A 7023-nucleotide genomic window follows, 5' to 3' on the forward strand; every position below is an offset into this window, starting at 1 on the left:
TGTTGTAATTGTACGCATATCTGGGTTGTAGTATACTGAATTGTAATAGACTAATGTAGTCTTGTTTTGGACGAATTTCATTTGCTCTCTAGTATGTTCAAAACAATGATTGTGTATGTGATTTGAATACCCGTGAAATGGAAACATGACAAGAGGGTCCAAGTTATAATGGTTGTTTGACAAATTTCGAAATTTCTGACATGTGGGACATATTTTGAGATAAGCATGACATGTGGGGCCGGCTTACTAGTGGTACCCCAATGTATAATAGCTGAAACTATAAAAATCAAAGGACTAAAAAGGCTACGGCCCAAAAATAAAATGGCTTAAATGTTGGGCCTGGCCCATGTAGTTGACCAAAATTAATCAAGAAAAAATATATAAAAAGGCCGAATTGTTGGGTTAGGCCCATGTAGAAAACCGAATTGGACTGGGCTGAATCTTGTGCCACATCAGCTTGCCACGCTGGATGCCTACGTGGCCTGGGGAGGTTGCTAGTGACCAAAACGAAACAATAGACGTATTTTGGTCGTAAACGTCTTCGATCATTCCAGAAGAAAGGTCGCTATAGTCAGTTTATGACGGCCAGCTTTTGACCTTCTGTTTTTGGTCACAAAAAGGTCGCAAATAGAAATTTGTGACCTTTCAGTGACCAATAGTGGTGGTCACAAGTTCACATATTTCTTGTAGTGTTGGTGCCACGAACCGGGACCAACGCACTCCTTTGATCCCAGTTGGTGGCACCAACCGGTACCGATGACCCCCCTTTAGTCCCGGTTGGTGCCACCAACCGGGACCAAATCCCTCTGCTTCCCGCCCTTTGGGCTGCTGAAAAGAGGCCTTTGGTCCCGGTTGGTGGCACCAACCAGGACTAAAGGTGGCATTCGTCCCGGTTGCTACCACGAATCGGGACCAATGCTTCGTCTATATAACTAGCACTTGTGAAAATTTTCATTCAGTTCGTCTTCGCCGCCCCGACAACGCCGCCAGGCTTCCCCTCTGCGCCTCGTCATCGCCCCTGCCTCCGACGCCGTCCCGTGCCGCCCAGACGCCGTCGCCGCCCCGCGCCCCCGTGCCCCGACGCCGCCGGCCCTGCCTTCTCGTCGCCCGTCGCCGCGTGCCCCTCACCGTCGTCGTGCCCTGCTTCATCGTCGCCCATCGCCGCGCCCCTCACCGTCGCCCGTCACCGTCGCCGCGCCCTTCACCGTCGTTGTCGCCGCATAATGAGCTCATATATATGAATTTTCCTAATTTAATTAGATGTGTAGTTAATTTGGATGTGTAGTTAATTGAGTTGTTGTAATTTGTTCATATTGTGTTGGAATTTTTTTCTGTTCATATATTTTTTTTTGTGATATTACTATTGAATATGCATGTTTGTATGTTCATATATATGCAAAGAATATGTCAATTTTTTATGATTTTTTTCTGTTCCTAGAACTTTTATGATTTTTTCTGTTGTAATTTTGTTCATACAATTTTAATGAATTTTTTGTTCATAGAATTTTCTTTGTCAATTTATGTATATGTTCATATTGTGTATGTATAGGAAAATTATGTATGATCAAAGTCATTTATGTATATGTTCATATTTAGAAGAAAAAGCAGGAGAGGAAAAAGGGAAATAAGAAAAGAAAGTGTTTAATATAATTAGTTAGAAAAATAATAGAACTAGTTAAACTAGTTTATTTTTAGTAAGTACTACTTTATTTTATTTTTAGTAAGTGCTTAGTAGTTGAACTAGTTGATTTAATAAAACTACTTTATTTTACTATAGAAGTAGTTTATTTTTAGTAAGTACTACTTTATTTATTTATAGTAAATGCTTAGTAGTTGAACTAGTTGATTTAATAAAACTACTTTATTTTACTATATATAGAAGTAGTTTATTTTTAGCAAGAAAATTAATAGAACTAGTTTATTTTTTTAGTTCAAGCAATTAATCCCGCATCGACGTCGATGATGCCTATCCCGCATCCTCGTCGTCAACTCGACGGAGGAGGCCGGCTTGATCAGAGGGGCCACGTCCGGGACTGGGCTCCGCCGAGCTAGTATTGGGAGGTGCTACCTTCCGGGGGGCGTAGGTTGGTGAGGAGCCAGCCCGTTGTTGATCCGATCCTTGTTTGGTGGCGGTCGCGTGCGCCAGTGACGGTGCCGAGGCTTCCGGACACCACAGAGGTGGTACGTCATCGTGTCAACGAGGAGGACGAGCACGTCCGTCGCTACATGGTTGCGTTGGAGGGCAGGTTCGACAATACCTGGCAGGTTCTTCAGGGTTCTCACTGGAGCTATGATCCTGTGATGGTCCCTTCTCTTTGGGTGTCCATCGCCCGCGACGATACCCGTCGGGCACTACGGTTCTAGCTGTATAAGCGATGCTATGTATGATAGTATTCGAGGAGTATTACTAGTGATAATATTCGACGATGTACGGACACAAGAGATGATGTACTTTATTTTACGATTTGGTTTTGCTTATTGAATGCTCAAATTGGAAAAGTACTCATACTTTGAATGCTAAAATTGGATAGCACTATGCAGAAATCTAGGAGCCCCCTCCATCATCCGCGCTGTCGTCCTCGTCACCGACCCCCCCCTCCGACCTCGAGGTGAGACCAGCCAAATCTCCATGTCAATATGAGTCCTATAATATGAGTCCTCGGGTTGACTTTAAGTCTGTCGAGTCTCCACCTATATGAGAGTTCGAAGAATCCCGACTGTTGTCGTGGGGGTAGCTTCTCCTTCGTTCCCGTGTGCTAGACACAATGTGTAATGCACTCGGGAACGAAAGGAGGAACTACCATCACCGTCGGTCGCAAATGTCATAGAGGAATCAGTGAGGTAGAGTCTCCAACCAAATATATATGAGAGGACGAAGAATCTCGACTGTTGTCATGGGGGTAGCTTCTCCTTCATTCCCGTGTGCTAGACAATTTGGTGTAATGCACTCGGGAATGAAAGGAGGAGCTACCATCACCGACGGTCGAATATATACACCACATGAGCTGAGAGTTTTTTAGTACATATATTTAATTGTACAAGTTTAATATTTGAATTATGAACATAGGAAATGTCGTACTCGGACGATGAAAACCGCCCGGGGGAGTGCGACTGGTGCCACGACGACCGAGGTATGTGCGACAGGTTCCTTGAGCTGGACGAAGATCGGTGCTTCAACATTAAGCTCGAGGAGACCTTCGCTGTTGAAACGGTACGCAACGACGACAATAGTTTTTTTTCGTAATCAAGCACGACTTCAACTATTTTAACGTGTACTTTTCATCTTTTCCAATTCGACTAGCTTATCCCATGCTATGCAAGATGCTATGTCTTGGAGAGGATGGGTTTTGAAGACCATGAAAGTATGGAAACAAAGAAAATTCACCAAAGGACCCATCATGGTGTGGATTTTGCAGTAAAGTTGTACAATTCTGAGAGTGTAACCCATTTTGGTTGCAAAAATTGGGAAGCACTTTGCAAGATGTATGGTTTTGATGAGGGTATGCTTGTCACCATGGATCTTGGTGATCCTGAAATCGAGCTAGACAATATGGACATTTGGGTCCTTGTTGATATGCTTCCAATTCTTCCCCTATGTGAGCTTCTCAAGCATAGTATTTAAGTAATTTATATTGTTTATTTCAAAATAGTTGACAGCTTATTTTCATTCTTCAAAGAATGTGCGGAAGATGGTAGACAAAACCCACTACACCAATGGCTCCGAATTAACTTATAAGGAGAAAAATCATCTGATCACATTTTGTAATGATCTTGAGAATTACAATATCTACAATCAAACTCCTCAACATTATGGTCAATACGTGCCACTAGTGCGTGTTGAACTACAGTAACTACCATGGAGATACCCTGGTAAGATTTTTTACTATTACGACATCCATGCATCTTTTGCATACTTCTAAAACTAGTACACCATTGCTAACTACGAAGTTATTACTATGTTTTTTAACAGATAATCCTGAATGATTGTGTGCCTCATCTGATGTATACGCACGATCGCCTTGATGTTTTGAACATACAACCAGGTCATCCTACGAATCTCAGCTGTCCATACCGGATTTCTAAAAGAAGTGGAGACATGACAATCAAAAAATGGAAAAAATGTATGGACAGTTGTAAGGAGGTTCTTGGAAGCAAAAGGAAGCGAAGCGCAAGAATTGGAGATAGGATGATCTCCATTCTCCATAATGGAGAGTCAGGGTCTATATTGTTTTATGCTATTTTACCTTAAAGAGGGTATTTATACCTCATAATGATGATCATGTGCTAATAACAATTAAGTAGGGTTGGTTCGATGACTATGAGGATGATGATCGTATGACTTGTTATTAATAATGAGTAGAAGTTGTATGATGATCATTAATTAGTAGGACTTGTTATTATATATGATGATGCATGATACGAGCGGGTGAAATGAACATGGATTGGATTGAAGTGAAGGCAACATGCATGTGGTGCATGTCGAAAGTAGTACAATCCAAACTTGATCAAGTTAGGATTAGTATTACTTTCGACATGCACCACATGTTGCCTTCACTTCAACCAAACACGGAGATATGTAAGAGAGGACACTTCTCTCTATTAGCTAGCTAATAACAACCTAAATTAACCCACAAAACCCCTAAACCAGCCCTTTCAAAAAAAACCTCAGCTTCAGCCAGCTGCTGACGCGTGGATGCCTATTGGTCCCGGTTGGTGTCACCAACTGGGACCAAAGGCCCCCCTGCCTGGGCTAGCCGCAGCGGCCACATGGAGGCCCATCTGTCCCGGTTCGTGTAAGAACTGGGACTAAAGGCCAAGGGCATTAGTAACGACCTTTTAGTCCCGGTTCCAAAACCGGGATAGAAGGCCCTTATGAACTGGGACAAAAGGCCCTTTTTCTACTAGTGTAATGTCATTGGAACCAAGTGGATATTCAAGAACAAGCAAGATGCTCATGGAATTATCGTTCGCAACAAGGCTCGTTTGGTGGCACAAGGATACTCCCAAGTCAAGGGTATTGACTAAGGTGAAACCTTTGCTCCCATTGCTCACCTTGAATCTACTCATTTGTTGATTGCTTATGCTTCTCATGATAACTTCAAGTTGCAACAATTGGATGTGAAGAGTGCTTCTCTTAATGGTCCTATTAATGATTTGGTGTATGTCAAACAACCCCCGGGGTTCGAGGATCCCTATTTCCCCGATCATGTGTACAAACTCGATAAGGCACTCTATCGCCTTAAACAAGCCCCACGTGCATGGTATGAGCACCTTACCGAGTTGTTACAAGATCGTGGGTTTGAAATTGTGCAAATAGACCCCACTCTTTTTACTAAGAAGGTCAAAGGAGAGTTGTTTGTATGACAACTATATGTTGTTTATATTATATTTGGTTCCCCTAACAAAGCTTTCAATGAGGAATTTGCCGCTGTCATGACCTCAAAGTTCAAGATGTCCATGATGGGAGAGTTGAAGTTCTTTCTTGGGTTCGAAATCAAGCAAAGAAGAGAAGGAACCTTCATCAACCAAGCGAAATATGCTCAAGGCATGCTCAAGAGATTCAAGCTAAGTGATGTCAAGCCGGCTTCCACTCCAATGCCCGCCAAATACCAACTTGACATAGATCCCAATGGTAAAGCGGTGGATAAAAAGGTATATTGCTCCATGATTGGATCCTTGCTTTACCTTTGTGCATCTAGACTGGATATCATGTTGAGTGTGGGAATTTGTGCACGGTTTCAAGCCGCACCTAAGGAAAGCCACTATGTGGAGGTCAAGTGAATCTTTTGATATTTTGCTCATACCCCAAACTTTGGCTTATGGTACCCAAGAGGAGCCAACTGCAACCTTTTGGGCTATTCAGACTCAGATTGGGCAGGAGACAAAGTGGATAGGAAGTCAACCTCCGGAGGGTGCCAATTTCTTGGTTGCTCTTTGGTGAGTTGGTCTTCTAAGAAGAAAAATTGTGTGTCTCTCTCATCCACCGAAGCAGAGTATGTGGCTGCCAGTAGTTGTTGTGCTCAACTTCTAAGGATGAGGCAAACTTTAAAGGATTACGGTGTCACTTGTGACGAAGTGCCTCTTTGGTGTGACAATGAAAATGACATCAAGATCTCTCTCAACCCAGTGCAACACTTCAAGATGAAGCATATTGAGATTCGGTATCACTTCATCTGGGATCACATTAGGCGAGGGGAGATCCAGCTCAAATATGTCAACACTCATGATAACCTTGCAGATATTTTCAGGAAGCCCTTGGATGAAGCAAGATTTTGCGAGTTAAGGCATGAGCTAAATATCATTGATTTGAGCAATGTGGCTTGAACCCTTGCACACCCCACCATACTCATCTTGATATCTGTTTAGGTATAGGCATGGACATAGGGGGAGTGTTGTTCTCTCAATGAACTCTCCCTCCCCCCATTATGCATAAATTTATCAACTCTTTCACATTAACCATTCTTGATGGTACTTGTGCTTCAAAGATGAGTTTTGGACTTGGGCCCACGGATAATTCTTCGCGGTGCCATACCAATTGACACAAACATAGGTGGCTTCGGCCACCACCCTCTCCTTAAGAGAGGCTTTGAGTGTGTTTGTTCCTTGTTGTCTTTTGCCTTCGTGTTGAGCTGTGTTTGTGCTTGGTTTGCCGCGTGTGTATGCCCGTTTGCGTGTTCGTTTGCTTGTATGTTGATTTGCAAAGACCGTGTTTCTCTGTTTTGCTGGAAACTTGCACTTCCTTGGGTTTATGGTACTACCATGGTTGGCCATGGTACTACCGCATGAGATGGTGGTGCACTTTGTGTGCACAGTTGCATCTCGGAACGGTACTGCCGCTTCCAGCGCGACAGTAATTTTTTAATGTCGCTGGAAGAGCAGTACTACCGCCTAGTGTGCGGTACTTCCGCCCGGGCGATACTACCGCGATGACCCGCGGTACTACCGCGCCGCCGCGAGCGGGTGAGGGTCAAGAGCGGGGAGGGGGAGTTCCAACTCCCCCATACCCATTAAACTCCCCCCCCC

The sequence above is a fragment of the Triticum dicoccoides genome, chromosome 3B (genome assembly GCF_002162155.2).
Source record: "Triticum dicoccoides isolate Atlit2015 ecotype Zavitan chromosome 3B, WEW_v2.0, whole genome shotgun sequence".
NCBI lineage: Eukaryota > Viridiplantae > Streptophyta > Magnoliopsida > Poales > Poaceae > Triticum > Triticum dicoccoides.